This window comes from Stenella coeruleoalba, assembly GCF_951394435.1.
Source record: "Stenella coeruleoalba genome assembly, chromosome: 12".
Lineage (NCBI taxonomy): Eukaryota > Metazoa > Chordata > Mammalia > Artiodactyla > Delphinidae > Stenella > Stenella coeruleoalba.
In genome coordinates this window covers 78,997,912-79,022,173 of record NC_137158.1, presented here as the reverse complement: position 1 = coordinate 79,022,173, position 24,262 = coordinate 78,997,912, and the positions used below count along the sequence as shown (strand labels likewise).

Below are 24,262 nucleotides of genomic sequence, written 5' to 3'. Positions count from 1 at the left end.
CGATTTGACAAGAATCTGGAGGGTAAAAAAACGAAGAAGAACTTTCTGACTTAAAAGAACTCTTTTTGTTCACACTCGGTATTGTTTCCTGGAGAAAAAATTTTGCTCCGCGGAAAAACAGAACAAGATTCTGCTACATCAAAATGCGGAAGCATGAAAAACTGACGAGCTTTCAGATTGTCCTCTTTTGCATGCAAATCATATCAAAAGTTCTCATTAGCATAAATGCATGAGCAACTCTAAATGCTTTTAATTTCCAATCTCAGCCAGCAGAGGAGTAATTTGTCACTGTCAGGGTGAAAATCTAAAAAGAAAAAAGGAGAGAGAGAAGGACTCCATGCTAAATTGGAATCATATAAATTTTTGATTTGCTAATTGACTGATGCTACAGTTCAATCAGCTGCCTTGAAGGTGTAAATAATTCAAAGTACAGTCAGAAATAAAAGCATAATGTGCCTCTACCGAAGGTATATTAGTATTCAGTGCAGCGGGACATACCTGACCACACCTTTTTCACAGATACCCCCTTTAGTCAAATTATAAGTCTTCTGAAAGCAGCTGCACTCATACAAAACAATAAAAACACCTCTCCTATACCCCAAGCTTTACAAGAAGAGACATTAAGACCAAGGAAACAGAACTCAGCAATCTTTTACCTGTAAGCACCCCAGCAGGTTACAACCAAGGCTCCATGAGCCACCGTCCATCAGTAGCTCACTAATGCAATCATAAAGAGAAAAGAGAGAAGATACCAAATACAAATCTTATCTCTGCTCCTGAGCACTTTCAATCTTTCTTTTCCTTTAATCAACTGCTTTAAATGTCATATGCAAAATGTATTTATTGCAAAAATCTCTCATTAGTGCTGGCGAGATAGGGATATTTGAAAATCTACTCCCTGTGGTTTATTTTTATCATGTAGTTCTATAATATTGACATCCTTACCTTCAAATGTCATCATTTGCACCATCCAAAAGTTAGCTTATAGGGACTTCCCTGGCGGTCCAATGGTTAAGACTCTGCACTTCCACTGCAGGGGGTGCAGGTTCCATGCCTGGTCAGGGAACTAAGATCCTGCATGCCGCACAGCGTGGCCAAAAAATAATAATTAAAAACAATTTTTTAAATTGTTTTTATATATAATTTTTATATATAATTGTTTTTATATATAATTTTTTAAATAACTTTAAGCAAAAGTTAGCTTACAAATATTTTAAGAAATATTGCTTAATTTAAAATCAAATGGGATAAACATGAGTAAAGTTCCAACTTATTGGGACTATCATTTACCTGGTAATCTGTATTTTATTCAGTAATAATCTTAGAACAATCGAGGAAATATGCTATAACCATGCTCCGGCACTTGCATTACAGAAAGTGAACCTGATGATAAAACGAAAATGCCAGTGACCTGTGAGAATTGCAAGTAGAAATTAACTTTAGACTAATCACCCCGATGAGAAATTACAGAGGGCGCATGTGCCAACATTCAAGGGACTCGCTTGAACTGCCTTTCAAGTTTAGGGTACAGGCAGTAGCCCTCATCAATGTATGCACTCAAAGATCTATAACAAATACCACAGGCTATAAGAAAACTGACGTCTACATACCAACAAGCATGCCTAGAAAGAAGATAGAAAACTAAGTTCAATAAACTAAGTCAGCAATTAATGTATAGCATTTTTTAAAAAGTCAGTCTTCTCTAACCCCTCTTACCACCATATTTCATTCTAGACTCTTATCCAATATCCTGGCTCTAAAAGTTTGTTCTTCAACAATCCTTTCAATCATTCTAGGTTTGTTTGGAAGTTCTATGGAGAACAACTTGCTATTACGTAATGCAGATATAGTAAGTCTTATGTCATATGTGTTTATTATGGGCTTTTAGTTTTTTAATATCCTTTCACAGGTTGCCCTTTCCCGATTCCTTGTCATTGTCTCTGGGAAGACAGAATAAGAATTCAAAACGTGCAATTCTTAGCTTTTGAATGTTAAGAGTCAAGTCTCAAGAATCTGAGCATCACACTCTTTAGCCTTTATATCATAAAATTTATGTTAGAAACAATAAACCTGAATGAATACATGATCAATTAAAGACAATTTTGTTTTGTTTTTGTTTTTCCTGTCCCCAGACCAGCAAAAACAACTCGAACTTAGAAAGGAAAAGATAATGAGAGGAAAGCAAAGTAAGAGGCTGAATCTGAAGACACAAATGGATGAAGTCTGGACCCTATATAAAAACAGAACTCTGACCCACAACCTGCAGCTACCTGCCCAGGAAACCAACCCCTTATCTACAATACATCACCCAAGAAGCCAGCCGGCTATAAGGCAGACTTGCAGGAAACCATGTAACCATCTTTAGTAACAATCCAGGAAGCCAAACAAAAACACCTGTAACTATTGGCTCCAAATAGCCAGGACTTGACTGATAACTGAGAGCTTCCCTAATTTCTGTCTCCATTTCCAACTTAGGACCAACTACCGAAAGCCACGTGCCCACCGCTAACCCATCCCATGGACCTCCTGCCCCTAGCCAGCCGCCTCCAGCATCCTGGTGCCCACAGCCTCCATCAGGGCACATGCCAACCTTCCCACCCCTCTGCCTGTCATTGGGTCTCCGCCAAAATTCAAGTAACGGTGGCTGACTCCATTGCATAGCAAGCTCTGAATTGATAGCCTTTGCTTTTCTCGTTTAGGTGGTCTTTGTTTATTTCCAGGGATCCAGGGTGCCCAAGGGGAGCCACTTCCTCCTTGGAGGGTTGCAGTCCAACCTCTAGGTCCGTTGTGAATCCCAAGAGCAGGGAGAACTTCTGCCTCATTTCCCAATGGCTCCCAGAGGTGAGACGCTTTACAGAGAGTCTGCCCAGAATGAGGGGAGATCAGAATAACATCTACAACAGTTTTGAGCACGTTCTACCTGCCAATATAAGAGACCCTAAAGGACTAACTAACTTCCATCCTGCCCTCTGGTGACCTTAGCTCCACAGCTCTCCCTCCCTCTTCCTCTTGATAAAACCCGAATTGCCCAGCCAACAGTGGCTAGTCCAAAAAAGCAACTCCTCTCCACCTGAGGACCCATTTTCAGCACCTAGTCCCCAAACTAGCTGAACTTCTTCTACTGACCTCTCTTTGCTCAGCTCTATAAAAATTCCACCCTTCTCTCCCAAGGTAGAACATTCCTTCAGCGCCTTCTCTGGCCATGGCATTTTGAAAAAAGGCTTTTCCCAGTGCTCTGCTAGATTTTCTTCCACACTAGTCTAAATGCTTTACATGTTTTATTTAACCTAATTTTCATAACAACTCTCGAGGTGGGTGCTATTACTATCCCCATTTTATAGAAGGAGAAACTCTGGCAGGAAAAATTTACTTGGTGATAATTTCCAGGACTCATGGTATGCAGAGAAATACGCTGAATATGTTAGTATGATGCAGGGATTTCTTAACCTCATCACTGTTGACATTTTGGGTGGATAATCTTTTGTTGCAAGGGGCCAAGAACTAGAAAGAAGGAGAGAATTAGCATTTCCTTTTTACAGCCTTTTAGAATTTTATTTTGATTTCACTTTTTAAAACAAGCATTTCTTAGTTTTGTAATTTGCAAAGCATCAAGGAAGGAAACTTTCAAGAGAAAAGAAAGATCACCTTTGTTTTCTCAGCAGCCACATTGCATTACTGGTTTATATTGAGCTCATGATTAATTAAATTTTACAAGCCTTCTTTTACATAAATCGTTTCGTCTCCTCAAACCTCTACTCATAAAATTGATTTTTCAAACAAAATTCAGAGCCTTATATTTAATCTGTGATAGTTTCACATTCCATGCTCTGGTCTTTCATTGCAAAACCGGCAGTCGTTTAATTTTGACTCTTTGATTCAACTTACAATCTATCTCTCCTGGTTATTTATCATCCGTAATTTTGGTCACCACATTTCAATGCTAAAATAGTGATGCTGAGACAGAACCAAACAGTCCTGCATTCCTTCACTAGAGATTTCCTGCTCGGAAGTGGAAATACATTCATAAACATCAATTTAAATTGCTCTACCAGCAGACTGTCTCTGCACCTAATCATTCCACCTGTGGGGCCCCCTGACCGGTACCCTGTGGGGTTGTGCACACCCTGCATGACCATAGATGGTGGCTCTGATCGCCCAGATCACAATCCTCCAAGCATTTCCCACCAGAATCAGTAAACGCCATAAGGTGATTCTAGCCAGAGAGACAAACTATCTGAACCTAGAAATATCCCACCTAGAGCCAGACGTGGGAGGAGGAAGAGAGGCATCACCGGGACCTCTTCCGTCTTCATGAACAAAACCACGTGTGAAACAGGCCTCTCTTTTACTTTGTAAGTGTCTGGTACAAAGAGTATTAAATGTATGAGTCAAACCGTTAAGATTTGAACAAGAGGACCAGTTCTTCTATGTGACCCTATTTTTGAAAATCAAGTTTTTAATCATCTCCAGTCTTCCAGAACCACTTACTGTCACCATGGTTTCTTTTCTTAATTTTTTAATTTTTATTTTTTTAACATCTTTTTGAAGTATAATTGCTTTACAATGGTGTGTTAGTTTCTGCTTTATAACAAAGTGAATCAGCTATATATATACATATGTTCCCCTATCTCCTCCCTTTTGCATCTCCCTCCCTCCCACCCTCCCTATCCCACCCCTCTAGGTGGTCACAAAGCACCGAGCTGACCTCCCTATGCTGCTGCTTCCCACTAGCTATCTATTTTACGTATGGTAGTGTATATATGTCCATGCCACTCTCTCGCTTTGTCACAGCTTACCCTTCCCCCTCCCCATATCCTCAAGTCCATTCTCTAGTAGGTCTGTGTCTTTATTCCCGTCTTGCCCCTAGGTTCTTCATGACCATTTTTTTTTATTCCATATATATGTGTTAGCATACAGTATTTGTTTTTCTCTTTCTGACTTACTTCACTCTGTATGGCAAACTCTAGGTCCATCCACCTAACTACAAATAACTCAACTTCATTTCTTTTTATGGCTGAGTAATATTCCATTCACCATGGTTTCTTAAAACTTGCTGGGAGTGGTTGTGTGGTCACATGGGCAGGTTCCCTCAGGAGCCCATAATATAATTTTTGGCCCATGAGCATACATTATCCATATCAGCAGCATCCTTTTCCATCCCTACCTGTCACTTTTCCACCTTGTTAAATCCTTCTCATTTGCTGGGGCAGGGGGTGGGGGGAAGGACTCTGAGAAAACCATGACCTAACATCCTCCCTTCTTCACACCAGGTTTGGCCCCCATTGAATTCTATACGTGCCCTAACATGGTACATGGAACACCAGATGTACAAGGTATCCCAGTGAATTTCATTTGCTTACTTCCACTAAAATTCAGGAACTGAGAATGACCATTTCTCCCTTGCTCAGCCCAGTGTATGAATGTTAGTTAACATTTGATGAATGAATGAACAAAGATGAAACTGAATTTTAATACATTTAAAACAGGTGTTTTATGACTTCTTCAATTTCTCAGGCTTTGATTTCTTTCAAAATATTTGTTCTCAAATATCTTCCCCATCGGAACACGATTTTCCTTGAACAGGCTGAGCAGAAATAAAGCTGAAGGGCTGTGCTTTCCCTCTGTCATCTGTTAGCATCATACCATTTGCTCCAGGCAGAGGGCCTCCCTGTTTCTCTTACTCCAAACATAGCTTTAAAGAGTCTTTTTGTTGTCTTTGGCATTTTTTTTTTTTTTGCAAGCCTCAGTTTATTCCCTGGCGGTCCAGCGTGTCAACTAAAAATTGGCACTTGTCACTGGCGCATGCCATCTACCTCTACAAGGATCAAATCATGTGCTGCTGCAGCTGCTGATTTTCAACACCCTCTGAAAGGAGTTCAGGGTGGAGAGAAGAAATGAGACACTCTGTGCTCTGGGAAAAACTGGCAGAACAGGTCTTCAGATAGTTAGATATTTTCAGGAGCCGATTTTATGAGCCAGATGCTTGTATCTCCTCATATCTAGAAAAGCACTAAAATCCTTCATGGTGACGACTGCTCCTCGTGACTAGCAGAAATCTTCTGCAAGAAAATATGTGCTCGATTGCATGTACTCCCCCTTCACCAAAATCACCTATATACTGACCTTCCCCCCACCTCTTTCGAACAGTTCCTCAGAGCTATCTGAAACGCTGTCTCCTGGGCTGCAGTCCTCATTTTGCCCCCAAATAAAACTTAACTCGCAACCCTCACATTGTGCATTTTTTTTAAGTCGACAAGTGGTTAGGACTCCATACTTCCACTGCAGGGGGCACAGGTTCTATCCCTGGTCGGGGAATTAAGATCCGCAAGCCATGTGGCGCGGCCGAAAAAAAAATTTTTTTTAATTAAAACAATGTTTAATTTAAATTTAATTTTAACTCTAATACTTAGAAAGTTCTATGACAAAAGGTAACATGTTCTTTTAAAAATGTGTACAAAACACTAATACAAAATTTATTTTAGCATGAGATAAAAGCAAAACAGTATTCTGTGAAATACGCCAATTACTGAGCATCACCTCCAGAAATCCTTTTTATAACTGCGCGTCATTCATCACGATTCAGGATCAACTCCCGTCGTGCCTTGGACATGTCCTCATCCAACGTGAGCTCATCTGGAAGGCCCTAAGGAGTCACACAGTCACATGGGGTTTCAACAATTCCCCCCTCACTTTTCAATTTCACCTATGCCATTACATTTTTAGAATTTTAGTTCTAGAAAAACTGCGCTTTATTTACTCACATATGGTCTCTGACCATAATATGAATAGTCATATTTTTAATAAATATTTAAAATTCCTTTCCTAAAAGCTATGACCAATGTTGCTATTCTTGGCCATGAACGATTTTTTCTAAGTTTGCATCATTTCTAGCTACCTATCCAGTTTTTTCCTGGTTGTCCAATTTCAGAATTATTTGTAAAATCAAGAAGACAAGAGTTATAATCCTACTTTGACTACTTAAAAAGGTGTTTTACCCAAGTGACTTCTTACTCTGAGCGCCTCAGTTTGTCCACCTGTAAAACAGAGATGACAACTGTAAATATCTATTCAAGTGCTGGCTTCTCTCAGAACTAGCTTCTCTTGCATTACAGTTGTTTATCATAGGGGTTCTCAACCAGGGAAATTTTGTGCCAAAGGGGACATTTGGCAACATGGAGACATTTTTGATTTTCACAGCTGGGGGGAGTTGCTACTGACATCTAGTGGATAGAGGCCAGGATGCTGCTTAATCCCACAACAGAGAATCATCCAGTCTAAAATGTCAAGAGTGGCAAGGCTGAGAACCTCTGGAGACGTAAACCCTATGAAGACAAGAGCCATGTCGGTCATCACTATGGTATCCCTGGCACCAAGCACTGCACCTGGCACATGGTGGGTGTGCAGTAAATATGGAATGAATAGTAGTGCAAAACAAAGGTCTGCAGACTGCCTGAATTCAAATCTCAGGATGAGTTACAAACCATTAAATAAAATCATAGACCAAAGCACACATTCATCAACTACCATTCAGTACCCTATGCATAGAAAGGTCTGTCCAAAACATGAAAGAAGAACAGCAACTAGGTGACTTCATACTTACCCAGTCATGTGCTGGTAAAAGTTTAACAATCAGCTCTCAGGCTGGTAGGGGCAAAAGGTGGAGGAAGCCCTGGTTTGCAGGGTCTTCCAAATTCTATAGTACAGATACTTTCACCGTGGATGTTTCCAAGTTACCAATGTGGTATCACTAAACTGAGGTTTGGGAAAAGTTGCCCACGATCAGCTCGTATAAGCAAGTTCAAGCCGGTTCCAATATACCACTAGTTTTATCCTGAGCTTTCCCTCTGTCCTCTGTCAGCCCTGTATCATCACCTCTACACTGTGATTTACATCTTACCTTCAGCTGCTTTCATTACTCCCCCAGGTCCTCTGTAAATCTAATATTAAAGAATCCAAAATAACTATGCCTCATCTATAGATTTCTTGTGGGCACAAGAATCCCACAGTGTTTTTCCAGCCTGAGTTAGAAGAAAACCATGCATTTGCTCTGGGTCCATTGACATCCTGATGGTAAATTCCAAAAAAAAGGTTTTTAAATCAAGAACATCTTTAGACCATCACTTAAAGTCATGTTAAACCTATAAAAATCATTAAAAGTACAGTTATAGTAAAGAATTAGAAAATAAACAAGTACATACCCTTAAAGGTCCAACATGGTTCATGAAACGCTTCCAGTTACTTTCTGTGGTGACTAGTTCAAGCTCACACAATGAGAGCACCTGATTTTTTGAGGGTGTGTTGAGGGGGGAAATTCAAAGGAAATGTGAAGTTCATGCCTTGATGAACCACACAAATAGACATCCCCTTTCCCTTCACACACACTACACCTAATCAAATAAAACCTCGATTATCCAACACCATGAGAAATTAAATAACTTTCTTTGTTAAAATAAAGATTAATTCAGAGGATTACTTTAGTCAAGTATCTCTAAACTTCTAAAAGCTTTTAAATTTTAGAGCTAAGAAAAAAATCAGGAACTGTCAAATTTCTTCGTCCCCTAGATTTTATGAATGTATGTGTACACTTCCCTTGGCCTTCCCAGAAAATAGAATTTAACTAACAGAACATGGATGTGATGGCTTTGCAGCCTGTGAACTTGGTGGAATGCTAAGAAATCTCTTCTCTTTATTGTTTGGGGTAAGAAGAGAGATTTTTGTGAGATTTGGAAGTCAGAAGACAAGCAGTAGTCACTTTCTTCTGAAGGTTGATACAGGGCACTGGGCATGGTTGCACTGTGTGCATGTGGTTGCTGATCTCCTGGCCACATCGTTGGTGGGATCCAGCAGTTGTGCCCACAGCAACCTGTACTGCCGCTTCCTCTCCTCCTTTAGCTTCTCTAGTCTGGAGCCAGACTTGGGTGCTGCTCTTAAGTAAAGAGCACCAGCTTCTTCTGTGAGCCACCTCTGCTGTAGAGATTGCAAGTCGTGACAGGTTCCTGTTTGTCCTCACCCCAACAGTACCATGTTCCGTATAATGCATAGTGGTTCTGTCTTCCTGATTGAGCCCTAATCTATACAATGGATGTATAGGATTATGACTTCATAGGTATTCTCCCTCCTTGATAGATAGCAATACACACCTGTTGGTGCCCTACCCACATCCCTTCACTCCAAGCCAGCGCTAACCTGCACACAGCTCTTTTATACACCATGGCCCCATGCATCTACTTCCCAGAATGATTTTGCTGGTGACAGGAATGCACTTGGCTCACACCTGGGGGAGGCCAGAAATAAGATGTTAGCACCACAGAAGTAACCCTCAAACGAAGAGAGGCAGGAATTGGTGGACAAGCCTTCCAGGTTCCTCACCCTACCACAGGGGAGTTCTGAGGTGTGTTCCACAGTTTTTATGAGGGTCCCCATTGCACTTAAGCCCCCATTGCCCATGGCCATGATGTGCTCTTTAAAATATATTTGATTGGCCCCATTCCATCCCTGCCTTACTTCTCTACCACAAAACAGCAGCTTTGCGATCACCTTCCAAAGTATTTACCCCCGAAGCTTTCTTTCAGGATCTGCGTTTGATGAAACTCAAACTAATACAACCTCTGAAAGTCTTTATATTCTACTTTGAAAAAGGACATTCCCTTGTGAAATGCAAAAATGTAATAGCCATCTTACAGTATCTCAAGGTCGTCATTTTATTATAGCTCCATGTAGAAAATTTAAGACAAGTTTCCCAACATTTTCCAAAGAAAAGCAAATTTTATTTCTCCCAAGGCTCACAGTGCATGTATTCCCCTCTTAGGCTGACTCTGGAGTTACAGGCAGTGAAAGTACAGACACCTTACCTTCTTCCAGTTGTGACATCACATTCCAACTATCAGCCGTATGCCGGGACCTGCTGACGAGGTAGGCATGAAAGTCACCTGGAAAATGAAACAATAGATGTCCAGATCTGCTACATCATAACCAAATTTGTGAAAAAGTTAAGTAGATAAGATCAGCCTGAATATTTACTTTCCCCATAATACACCCTATACAATGATTTTACAAATACTTTTATTTGCTTTTCTTACCTTTTTTTTCTATTAAGAAAAAAAGTCACCATGCATGGGTCACAGAAATTTATGGTGGGTTTCCAAGTAACTAAGTCCTCATTGTTCCAAATATAGAACAAAAACTGGAATTATTTTAACTAGTTCTTTCGAATATAAACTAGAACCAGGCAAATTATCCACCATGCAGAAGTCTATGGTGAAGGCTAGGTTTGAGAGGAATATTTAGCAAAAAATAAAGGTCCATGCTGAAACTAGTCTTTATTCTTTATTTTCTTCCTGGTTTCTCTTTTTGAGTCAATGACAATCCTAACAATTTTATTAAGCCAATAAAGGGTGACTGAACGGGAAGCAGCCACAATGGAAGCTGGTGATCGAGAAATATGTGTGTGACAGTGCTACTGGCCCAGTACCACATAATCATCTGTTTAACATGTATAACAATGCTGGCCCAGATGAGTCAACACTCCAACTTACAGATGAAAAACTGACGTCATCATTTAATTGCCCATAACACACGCCAAATAATTTCTTTGTAAATAGAAGCGAAATATTTTTTTGCATTCACATTCCAACAGAGTCAATAGAAAATTTAGATTGGAAAGCAGAAATTGATAATATGAAATGTCAATATGCTTATTTACTCTTTTTTTTAACTGATTGTAAAAGTTTGGTTCTGTTCCCCAAGAGAGAGTTTCTAACACTCCTTAAGCAAATTCCCCTGTGGATGAATAATTCAGCAGAGAACTTCAGAAAAGGTCAGTTTTCATCATTGGAAGAAGGTGTGCCATATTAGTCATCCATGAAAATTAGAATAAATCACCATGGGTTAAAAGTATCGGCCAAGAGGCATCCAAATGTATTTAGATTAAATGAACTTATACTTTCTTCTTTGGAGAGCTAAAACAGCTGTTTCACACCCCTCTGACTTCTTTTTAACAATGGCTATTACATCCTTCCCTTTCATGAAGTACAACCATGCTTTCTAACCACAATAATAGGAATAATATAAATGTTATAATGAGTCTGGGTTTAAGTGCATCTCTGGGAAATCATTTGAATGTAGAGAAAGAGAGCTTTATATGATAAGAGAAATTCAGCTTTATTGTATTAGATTGTGTCGTATTAGGAATATTCAGATTCTCTATTTTGCAGAAGACTTAGAATCTTAATTCAACAGCCCATTATAATCATGTACATAAAAAATATTTTCTTTAATCTGGAGAGTAAAATTTGTTTTGCAAAACAAAAAAGATCTTTTAATACAATTGGAACACACTGTACAAAGAAGAATTATTTGTGGGATGCCTCCTTGTAATTGCACCAGTTTTAATTTATAGTATCCATTTATTATTTCCACTGTTTTGTTTTCTGATGAAAGTGTTATGTCCTGCAGAAATTCAGTGCAATGAGGCAGGTCTAGTATTTTTTGTGGTGCTGTGTTACATCCAATCTTTTTTATTTATGCTAAGCTATTGTTTTAGATGATTCTTAGTTTTTCTTTAATACTATGACTGACTCTTGCAAAAATGTATGCAAATGTTTTTATTTTGTGAAAAATGAAAGGCAAAGTCATGCATTATGCTGGTCTTGCAAAAAGGAATCATTAGCTCTTGCCAAAAGCAAAGCAGTTGATCTCCTGCCATGCTATTGTATATGATTACTAATTTTCTATCAAGCATTGTCCTATGATAAACAAAATGGCCCATCAATGATGCCAAAAGGCAGATGATTCTTTGATAACTCAGCAACACTACCTCTAACTACTTCCCAAAAGGGTCTTTTCAAGAAAACCACATCTATGGCTTTTTCAGGAATGCCAGGGATATAAGTGTTCCTAGCGCAGATTTAACTGTAACACTAATTAAATGATCTTCTCATTCAGTAATTAATTATAGAATTATAGAATGGTGGGTTGAAAGGGACCTTGAGAGATTGAGTCAGCACCTACATCCTCTGTAAGGACCACATATAAACTATTCTAAACCCGAGGAAAACTACCTTATTTTTCAAATCTTAGTAAAAAAAATTTTTGTTATTGTTTACAAGGTCTTTTCATGATCTAATCCAGAGATAAATGTACATAGCATGAAAAAAATCCTTCCAATACACCATTTAGTTGCCATCTTCAGAGTAGCCTGAGAACACACCTGGAGCCCATCCTCTAGGTCAGCCAGTATTGTTTCATTTCCCTCAGGAACTATTCCCTGTCCAGGCCAAATAGCCCACTGCTTCTAACTTATAAGTAGCACCTTCTTTTTCTTCCTTTTTCAGTTGTCACTTGTTATCCTAAATTCTCTTAAAATTTTCCTTTATTTCCAGAACTTGTACATGGAAAATGTAAAGATCTGACCAATGCAGAATGAAATAATACCCTCTGACAAAACCCACCCTAGGCCAAATTATGCAACAAAAGACATTTGCCTCATTTGTCTCTTCCACCCACCACGAACAGCAGGGGAGGGTAGCTCTACGTACCAGTTCCATTTCAGGAGAAAAGAAGAAAGAGAAAACAGGGCAGGAAAAAGTGTTTAAATTTAATATGGCCAAACACTTCCCAGGTTATGTGAATGTTTTAAATTTATATATTCAAGAAGGTCAGAAAATTCCCCAAAAAGGAAAATTCAAAGAAAAACTGCCTATTCATATTAAAGTTCAAACTGCAAAACACCAAAGGTAAGGAGAAAAACTTGAAAGTAGTCAGAAGAAGAAAAGATGCAGTACATACAGTGGAATCATAGTGCATATAATCAGAAATTTCTCAGTAGAAACCAGGGAAACTAGAGACAGTGGAATAATATATTTAAAGTACTGAAATTAAAAAAAAAAGTTGTCAATGCAAAATTCTATGCCAAGTGAAAAGTATCTTTAGAAATGAAGGTGAAACAAAGAAATTTTTTTTTTTTGGTGGTACGTGGGCCTCTCACTGTTGTGGCCTTTCCCGTTGTGGAGCACAGGCTCCAGACGCGCAGGCTCAGCGGCCATGGCCCATGGGCCTAGTCGCTCTGCGGCATGTGGGATCTTCCCAGACCGGGGCACGAACCCATGTTCCCTGCATCGGCAGGCGGACTCTCAACCACGGCGCCACCAGGGAAGCCCAAGAAATTTTAAGATAAAGAAAAGCCAACAAAATATATCACCAGCAAACCTTCACTATAAGAAATACTTAATACATTTCTTTAGGCTAAAAGAAATGTTTCCCGAGAAAAATTTGGATCTTCAGGAAAAACTGAAAAGCCCTGTAAATGGTAAATATCTATTTTTTCTCAATTTCCATAAAATACCTATGACTGTTTAAAATAAAAACTAAAACATTGTTTAGTGATGTTTTCAATGTTTGCAGTTGTAATATTTTATATTTATATACATTGTCATTGTAAGTATTAAAGAGATCGATATGATTGCAAGTTTTCTAATGTTACATTAAATGATACAAACTAATTTTAAGTAATCTGAGAAAGATTAAGGATACACATTGTTGTCTGCCAAACAACCATTTAAAAAATTGCAATAAGATATAGATAGAATGGCAATGAGATATAGCAATATATAAATTAAAATAGAATGCTAAAATATATTCTAATAACTTAAAAAATTTAGGAAAGGAAAGGGGGAACATAAAAACAATAAAAGCAAAGGAAACAAGAAGAAAAAAGTTAAATGGATGACAAAATCCAAGCATATAAAAAAATTACATTAAGTGGTAATGATATAAACACTTTAATTACAAGTCAGAGGTTGTCACAGTGGATTAAAAAGCAAAACCACCATAAAACACTTCCAATAAGAGATACATTTTAGATATGAAAACACAGTTCAAAAGGAGAGACTCTAATTACTAATATCAGAAATAAAAAAAGAGATTATCAATTCAGATCTTACAAATACTAAAAAGGGAAATTTTTAATGTCAATAAATTTGACAATTTAGGTAAAAAGGACAAATACCTTGAAAAATACCATTCTAAGAATGACAAAAAACAAAACAGAGAAATTGAATATACCTATATCAATTAAGAAATTGAATTTGTTATAAAAAAAAATTTCAACAATGACAAAATACCTAAAATAGTTTTATTGGTGAACTCTATTAAACTTCAGGAAAAAAATAATACCCACCTTATACATTTTAAAAAACAAAAGGAAGAAATACTGACAAACTCACTTTCTGGGGCTATAAACCCAAAATTTTATAGAACATAGGTGTAAAAATCCTTTGCAAAATATTAGCAAATAGAATCTAACAATATATTAAAAAATATATAATACATTATTACTAAATACACCTTATCACAGAGATTCAAGGCTGGTTGAACATTTAAAAAAATGTAATTTACTCTATTAAAATAACAAAAGGGAAACTTCATATAATTCCAGTAGATACAGAAAAAGCAGCTGATAGAATTCAACACATATTCACATTAAAATTTTTAGGAAACTGGAAATAGGAAGGTATTCATCAATCTGATATTAGAAAAAGCATACATAGTTAATATCATAATTAAGGGCCAAAAAAATCTCCCTAAAATCATTAAGGCAAGAATGCTCATATCCACCCCTTCTAGTTAACATTATAATTGAAGTCTTAGCCATTGCGGTAAGGCAAGAAACAGAAATACAAGGCATACCAATCAGAAAGGGAAAACTAAAACTGTTCCTATTTACAAAAATCCCAATGAATCTACAAATCACTTGTAGACCTAAGTGAATAAACAGAACATGTTCATGGATTAGAAAACCCAACATCACTAAGATGTTGGTTATAACAAAACTGATTTATGAGTTGAACACAATTTCAATTAATGCTTTATTTTTGTAGAAACTGTCAAGCTAATTTTAAAAATATATATGAAAATAAAAGAACTTAGAATAGCCCAGGAAATTATTTAAAGGAAGAACAATGTTGGAGGACTCACTATGATAAAAAAGCTTTTTACAAAGCTACAATAACCAAGACAGCTTAGAATTAGTAAACATATAAACAGATAATAAAATGCAATAAAGAATGCAAAAGTATATCCACACATAGAGTCAATTAATTTTTGGTAAAGGTGCCAAGGTAATTCAATGGAGAAAGGAGAGTCTTTTCATTAAATGGTACTTGAACAATTGGATAATCCATATCTTGAAAATTAACATTGAACTTTACTTCCCACAATGCATAAAAATCAATTCAACATAGATCACAGACCTAAATGTAAAACCTAATAGTATGAAACTTCTACAATAAACATGGGAGAAGATCTTTGTGACCTTGGGATAGGTAAAAATTTCTTACGTCACAAAATCCACAGTACATAAAAGATTTTTGAAAAATTTGACCTCATCAAGATTGAAAGCTTCTGATCTTTGAATAAATGACACTATTGAACAAACAGGTAAGCCACAGTCTTGGAGAAAATATTTAGAAAACATGTAGAACAAAGGACTTGTATTTAGAACACTATATATAAAGAACACTTACATTCAATAATAAATTAAACAACCCGGGCTTCCCTGGTGGCGCAGTGGTTGAGAGTCCACCTGCCGATGCAGGGGACACGGGTTCGTGCCCCGGTCTGGGAAGATCCCACATGCCGCGGAGCGGCTGGGCCCGTGAGCCATGGCTGCTGAGCCTGCGCGTCCGGAGCCTGTGCTCCACAATGGAAGAGGCCACAACAGTGAGAGGCCCACATACCGCAAAAAGAAAAAATATATATATATATAAAATAATAATAATAAATTAAACAACCCAGTTTAAAAAAAAGAGCAAAAGATTTGAAAAAGAAGACACGTCCCCAAAGGCAATATAGAAATAGCCAAGAAACACATGAAAAGATATTCAACATTATTAGTCAGCTGGGAAATATAGATTCAAATCAAAATATGATACCACTAAAACTAAAAGGCTGACAACGCAGAGAGAAGGCAGGCAGAGGGAGCAACTGGAACTCACACATTTAAAACATATGTAGTTCATTGCATGTAAATTATCCTTCACTCCAGTTGGAAAACACCTGTACTCTACCTTGTCCTTAACGAAAAAGAATCAAGTATAACCTAGATAACAAAAATATATATTAAAGAGTCTGATTAAAATAACCAAAACAAATCATCATTAAAGGGAAATATTCTAATTTTGCTCAGTTATGCAAACAAAATAAATCCACATGGCTAAAACGTTCCCATCAGTGGTTTACTGTCTTGGCTCAGCTCTTACTCAGAAGGTCCATTCAGTTTATATCTCCAACAGGATCACTGCAACCATGACTCATTTTGCAATTAGAATCTTCAATGTGAGTGTAGCAAAGCTAAAAACTTGGCATCATTTTCCTGCAGGAAAAAAAGAATCCCTGATAGAAACTGCACTTCTATTTAGTGTCCAGATGTTAACTTTATTAAACTGGAAACATTCTCCTCCCTCTTCACATTTTGTGGGCAGTACTTCGGCTCTAATAAATGACCTATTTTATACTCACACCCACACAATTAAATGTATCAAAACCCTATAATAAAGTAAAATTTTCAATGTTGAATTCCGGCTCGCTTTGGGTTCTTTTAAAGAATTAAAAATTTTTTTTTCTTTTTGCTTCACAAATATACAGAATTGTTTGTATAAACAAAATACATTTATGCAAATGTTATAACTCGTATTAATAAAGATAATGGGTCTCCCGAGAAAACAGTGGCCAAGAATCATGCAACTTGAAATTTATTTTAATTTGTATTCTTCTGGAAAAGGCAGAAAAAGCATTTTCTCATTTCCATATCAGTTAAGATTTAGTATTCACTGGTCAGACAAACAAATTACCTTATATTGATATGCTAATTAAGTCCTTAGCACATATTACTCACACTTAGGGTGATATATAAATCTTGTTAATGAAGAGAACAGAAAAAAGCGTAAAGATATTGTGACGGCAAGCATGACGTAGAATATATCATTGTGGATCTAAGGCTGTGAGCTGCTTTCCTACCTCTAATAGCCACCGTGGACCTCCCATGTATGGCTTAGATGTTTTAATCTGACTTTGTAATTTGAGTAAACACTGCATTACAGGAATGGAGGAAATGAAGTCCAAGCACCAGACATCCCAGGCAGTGAGGGGAGGTGCGTTTATGCAAGCCTGAGGTGGTGGCACAGGCACGGAGAAGCCTAATAGGAAAGGTCCTTACATCCTCCAAACCTGAGAATCTTTGCACTGATGTAAGAATATGTGAAAGTAAAGAGAAAGAAAGAAAAACAATTGGTCCTATTAACTGAACCTAAACCCCAGCCCTAAACAGCCTGAGAAGATGAATCCTAAGGTCCAGCTTTAAGTGTAGCAATGATTCAGAACCAAGAATAAGGCAACTTACAGAAAATGCATTCTTCCCAAGTGATGCCTGGATTTCTTTAGCAGAACAATACGTTTTTATTCCACAGTTAGAATTTTAAGGCATGTGGCAGAGACAGTTATTTATCCCCCAATATCTACTTGATTTTCATTAGTCTGCCATAATGGAATCCCTGGTTTTTAGCTGGGAGCCTCTCTTTAGGTGTGGCCATTTGACGAAGTTCTGGACAATGGGACACACGTGAAGTGGGTAACTACAAGAAGCTCCTAACACAGAGTTTTGTACTTCTCCTTCCCTTTCCTCTTTCCTGCTGGCTGGAATGCATATGTAACAGCTGGACATGGACCAGCTGTCTTGCACAGAACACAGGACATGCCCTTGGAAATGGCCACACACAGCAGAAGAAGGAGAGAAAAGGAACCGGGGTGCCTGAGGCTTTCATGGAGTAGAGGCTTCGAAGCAGACCTACGTGCCTACATCTAGTCTTTATAGCAAAAGAGAAATCAAAGAAACTTAAATAAGACAGGAGCTTATTGGGGGGATTACTCTTATTTGCAGCCAAATCTAATTCTAAATAGCAAAAATCCCAGAAGCACAATTACTCAAAGGGGTTAATAGACTGGTAGGTATGAGTTTCACAAAACAGCACAGTCGATATTTTTACTCTTTCAGGTGGTAGAGGGCAGGAGAAGAAAAGCTTTGGATACTTTAATAAAAAATTGGAAATGACAAGGAGAGAAAAGGAGTGTAAAAGAAAAGGTAAAAACTCTAAAGACCAATTTCTTCAACGTATTTTGAGACAAAGAGTGGCTATGAACAAAGGTCCTTTCTTGTGCCCCTTCCTTCTCTCCTGAGGGTCTTTAAGTGTCGCCTTCCCCATGAGGCTGTATTCAGGCTGTTACTGCCAAGGTTGAATTCATTCAATTTAGTTTGAATGATGACCACAGGCAGGAATGACTGTGGGCCCTTTAAATACCCATAAGGGTATTTGTGTATGTTGTGGAGCCACCATGGTGTAGGAGTTAAAAACAGATTCTGCAGTCAGACTGACAGGGTCTGAATCACGGCTCCGCCATGTACACCTGGGTGAGCTCTCTGATCCCTGGTTTTCATTGTAAATGAGGTTAATAACAGTACCAACTATTTAGAACTAAATGAGACAAATACGCTGTTACATGTAAAGCACTTTAGAAGTATCTGGTATAAAGTGCTTTAAAGTATGTCAACATTATTTGATGATAATAATATTGAATTACCAATACATTTCTGAGCTCCTAGGGAAACTCATAGGATCCTATTCTTCTGCCCTTGATCAAATATAACTTTCCTCCTTTCTAGACCCCTCCATCTCCACCACAGCTGTGTGGATACAGAGGACCCAGCAAAAGACGCAAGGCTCTAGGACTGGTGAGGCCATAACATAGGAAGAACCGGGGCCTCTGAATGTCTGTGTGGAAGGCTGCCCTTCAGTCAAAGTAATTAGCATCTGCATGAGCAAAAAACAACTTTTCACTGTGTCTGTGCACTGAGATTTGGAGGCTTGTCTATTATACCATCTGGCATTACCCACCCTAATTGTATGAGATAGCTAGGACTGCTGCAACCAAGTCCCACAACTGAATGGCTTAACAACAAGTCTATTTTCTTACAGTTCTGGAGGCTAGAAGTCTGAGATCAAGGTGCCGGCAGCGCCACGCTCCCTCTGAAAAACCTATGGAAGGGTCTACTCCAGGCATGTCTCCAAACTTCTAGAAGTTCCTTGGCTTTGGCTTCTGGTCTTCACATGAACTCCTAGCTTCATAATGCCACATGAAGATTGTGTGTTTGTATCCAAAGTTTCTCCTTTTATAAGGACACTAATCATATTGGATTAGGGCCCATCCTCATGATCTCATTTTAACTTGATTACCTCTGTAAAGACTATGTCCAAATAAGGTTCCATTCTGAGGTCCTGGGGCTTAGGACTCTAACCTTTCTTTTCTGGGAGACACAATTCCCCCCATAGCACTAATATAAATTGCTAACTTCACATTCTCACTTACACCTAATTCTTCAAATCTGCAGAATGTGAGATGCCAGAAATTAAACCTATCATATTCTACCCTGGTTATGGTTAAACTAGAGAAAGTTTCATTATGTTAAATTAGCTGCTTTCCTAGCAAAGTCACTATGCGGCTATATTTTATTCTGCATGTTAATACATAACCATAGATTTCTCTTCACTATCCACATATACATAATCCTATAAGCCTTTAGGTATGACATAGGCCTGGCATTTACCGGTCGCACCAATATCAAAGAATTATGAAGAAGGCTTTGAGAAGTAGTTCAGGAAATATTTTTATAACAATAATTAGGATTGCCTTTTATATCTGTTACAGAAGAAGTCAGACAACTAGCAATTTCTATCTACAAATAATAACAAAGGAATACAGTTTTAATAAAATCACTTCAAGTCATAAGTATTAGAATGGATAAAATATGACCAACATAATCGCTCAAAATCAAGGAGACCACAGTTGTAAATGGCACTGAACACTCTTGTATCCATGCCGTGTGTCATATCCTACCCACATTGTAAGATGAAAAAGAAAGTTTCTGGAGCATAAGGCCCATATGTTTGTTCACTTCATCTCTCTTGCTCCCACCAATAACTTTAGAGCCAACTTTTTTCTCCAGGAGACTGATTTCCTTTCAATCTATTTAGTTTTGAGGTAGTTCATTGTTTAAATGTTCATATTTGAAACATTTAATACTCCCCAAAAAGCTTTATTTTGTCTTTATCTTAACATATAACAAAAATCAGAAGAGCTCAGATAACTGCTGTACCTACCGGCACACCAAAGAAGAGGCTAACACACAACTTATTCTGAAAATTCACTTTAGAAAAGACCAAGTGAAGAAAATTCAGGCCTTAGGCGGGCTATTGCATGGATCCACTGCATTTTAAGTCTAATAACTTTTTCAGAAGCACAGTAAAAGAACAGCAAACCATTTTTATTTGAATAAAATCGACTCCCACAAAACTCAGAATTACCAAGCTACTTCAAAGGCCATTCACTGAATACCCCAAGGATGGTTTCAAGTTTAAATTTTGCAAAGGACTGGAATCAATGGTTCGGGAAGAAAGGCAAAAAGAGTTTTATTTACAATAAGAAACATGGTGAAGAAAGAAAAGGAAAAAAAACAACCACCTTACTTATTTCTAGAAAGGAGGTCAGAGAACCCAGTGGGTCAGAGAACGCACACAGGTTAGAACTTGCTAAATTTAGACCTTGAGGTTATAAAGGCACAAGTTCCAAAATTATCTCTTTGTTCCACAAATTTCTTAAGAGTAAATTAACTATTAATACATCTCTTGATCAAAGATCTAGGTTGGTTAACACCATGGTCACTCTGAATTGGGTTAGAAGAGTGGAAAGAACAACGTGATGGAGGGACACCACCAGCCTTAGAGCTGGACCCCAGTGGAATGAGAGGGAACATGGGAAGTGGCGAGAGCTCTGAGAAATTCTCCCTTTCTGAGCACAGTAACTTATTTTGCCATCCTTTCTATGATACTTCTTAGTTCCTAGAATTTGCGGAACAAGAAATTAGTTTGAGAATGAACCCAGGATAATCCTACTACAAAAAAACAACATGAGGCAAAAGGAAATATCAACTGAAATTTTATCTCAAGGTCATCAATTCCGGGCAAGAGAAACCATTTTACAAGCTGAACCGACATGGGTTGACTCGTTACAACGAAGGCAGCTGAGATAAAAGTGAGACTTGTTCAGGTATTCTCATTTTCCATAAGGCACAAATAGGGACTGAAAAAGCAAAATTCTGAATACATCAAACTGATTTTATTTATAAGAACTATCGGGGCTTCCCTGGTGGAGCAGTGGTTGAGAGTCCGCCTGCCGATGCAGGGGACGCGGGTTCGTGCCCCGGTCTGGGAGGATCCCACATGCCGCAGAGCGGCTGGGCCCATGAGCCATCGCCGCGGAGCTTGCGCGTCCGGAGCCTGTGCTCCGCAACGGGAAAGGCCACAATAGTGAGAGGCCTGCGTACCGCAAAAAAAAAAAAAAAAAGAACTATCTTTAGTTTCTATGTCCTGCCCCCTCCTGTTCTGTGGACTATGTTCATCTTTTCTATTCTAAAAATTTCTTCCAGAGAATTCCCTGGCGGTCCAGTGGTTAGGACTCCATGCTTTCACTGCCAAGGGCATGCGTTCAATCCCTGGTTGGGAAACTAAGATCCTGCAGGCTGTGTAGCATAGCCAAAAACTACATACATACATATTTCTTCCCTCTTCAAGGAGATTCCCTTGGTTTTCAGTCTCTCACTTCCTGTTTATTACCTTCATTTGCAAATGAAATGGTCACACTTGCAATTTTCACTTGCACCTCACCTAACTCCTCCTTAATCCTTTGCAATCCAACCTTTACTACCACTCTGCTCTCAGGGGCCACAAAGACAGTTGCCATCCCAACAGCCTTTTCTCAAGACACCCTCTCCTTGACTTTTTTCCAGCATTTTACGCTGTAGCTCTACTCCACTTCATTTGTACCTTCTTCCTCTTTCCTTTCCTGGTTTTAAAATTCCTGGTTCTCTCAATAGGTCTCTGATTATACTTTCTCACCCTCTTCCACTGCTATCGCTTCATCTCCTCATTCTCTGAATATAGACATTTCTTCCTAGGTCCTATACAGATCATCTTCTAGTCTCTTCTAGATGACCACAAGCTTCCCCAAATCCATTCTGTGCCTTCATTACTCAAATTCTTCATTACCAACTGCTGGCTACACACCCATCTCCACCTAAACATTCTACCAACCCTCAAATTTGATACGAAAGCAACATACCTCACTTAACTTCTGCCTTGCTAATACTTCTATTTAATCTAGTAGTTCCCATGGACGACTTTTTTCTCCAACCAGTAGATGCTGGCTTTGCTCACCACTGTTTTCCCAAACAGACATGACCTTTTCAAGCTCAGCTACTTCAGAAAACTCCTTGCTTTATTCATTTATTTATTTAGTAGATACCTATGCAGTGTTTACCATGCACCAGATATTCCAAGCATTGAGGTTACAATGTTAAACATACCGGGCGCAATCCTTTTCATCATTTCTTTGTGATTATTTGATTAAAAATAGATAAAAGCCTATAACTGTGAGGTATATAATAAAGGATATGTATGTGATGCTGTTAGAATAATTAGGAGATTGACTTAATCCAGAAACTCAAGGAAGGCATTCCTGGAAGACAAAAACTGAAGGAAAAGTCTGGTAGGCTGGCTTCCCATACCCCCAGAAACCGCAACCATGACTCAAGGAATAACTGCTCCTCAGACAGTAACATTCAAGGTAAGAAGATTAGAATATTCCTTCACTTTTTCTTTCAGTTCTCTGAATTCTTACAACCAATAGGTTATTGGGATGGCTATTATTATGTGTCAACTTGACTGGGCCATGGAGTACACAGACATCTGGTCAAACATTATTATGTGAGAGTAACATTTAAATCAGTAGGACTTCGCTGGCAGTCCAGTGATTAAGCCTCTGCGCTTCCAATAAAGGGGGCGTGGGTTTGATCCCTGGTTGGGGAACTAATATCCCACATGCCGTGGCCAAAAAAATAAAATAATATTCCACTTTAAATCAGTAGACAGAGTAAAGCACATTGCCCACCCTAATGTGGGTCAGCCTTATTTAATTAGTTGAAGAGCTGAATTCAACAAAAACGTTGACAACCCCGCCCCCCCCGCCCCCCCCAGAAAAGAATTCTTCCTGACATTCCTGACAGCCTTCAAACTGGGACATCAGATTTTTCTTGCCTTCAGACTGGAACTGAAACACGAGCTCTTCCTGTGTCTCAAGACTGCTGGCCTTGGGACCAGAGCTACATCATCAGCTCTCCTGGTTCTCAGGCCTTTAGACTCAGACTGGACCTTACATCATCAGCTCCCCTGGGCTCCCAACGGGCCAACTCACCCTGTAGATCTTGGAACTTGCCAGCCTCCATAATCATGTGAGCCAATTCCTTATACATGCAGTATATGGTTCTATGTCTATGGAGAATGCTGAATAATACAATTATAAAGATTTCTAATAAATTTTTCTAATGCAGTTTCTCATTCTGTTTTTATGTTAACCCACTGTGAAAAGAATGAGAATAAAATTTTTTCTATTTCTTTAATTTTGTATCTATATGAGATGATGGATGCTCACTGAACTTGTGTAATCATTTCATGAGGTATGTGAGTCAAATCATTATGCTGTACACCTTAAACTTATACAGTTTTGTATGTCAATTACATCTTAATAAAGCTGGAAGGAAAAATAGAATTAAAAAAAAAGAATGAGAAAAGTGAATTACTATACCAGCTCATACTGAGTACACTTTTAGGAAACATTCTGTTTTTGTTTGGGAGAACATCTTGATGAATTTCTAAAAGGAGAAAGTGAGAACCTATTGGAAAATACCAAGGCAACAAGGCATTATGGGTAAACTGCTTTACATGAAAACAGAGATTATTTATGCTTCTGGGAGGAGATGGTGGAGAAGGAGCGGAGAGAGGAGGAGGAAGAGAGAGAAGTCCAAGATATGAGGGAAGGGAGTCTGGGCACCTTAAGAAATAGAGGGACTAGGAACTGGAATCAATTTAAGAACCAGACACCCAAGTTCACTACTAAGTATTTATATGATTCTATGGCAGAATCCCAAGGTATTCCCTTCTCTTTCCAACAGAGCCCCATTCTGTTCATGCATCTGGTAGCCCTGCATTTCATGGGCCACTCCCAAGACTGACACAGGAAATGATGAGTCTAAGCCCATCACTGTAATTATATTTTTTTGTTCCTGACTAGTTTAGACATAGGCATGAGTATGTGCCAGAAC

The 24,262-nt window shown here is 38.4% G+C and overlaps 1 long non-coding RNA gene across 1 annotated transcript; it reads right to left on the bottom strand.

Moving 5' to 3' along the window:
* Window positions 1–861: 861 nt before the first annotated feature.
* Window positions 862–9,901, bottom strand: LOC307195276. Its single transcript, XR_013830764.1, has 5 exons — window positions 9,852–9,901; window positions 6,996–7,034; window positions 6,538–6,643; window positions 1,291–1,383; window positions 862–1,074 (listed from the first exon to the last, which is right to left on the bottom strand). It is a non-coding gene; the product is annotated as an uncharacterized lncRNA (long non-coding RNA).
* Window positions 9,902–24,262: the final 14,361 nt, after the last annotated feature.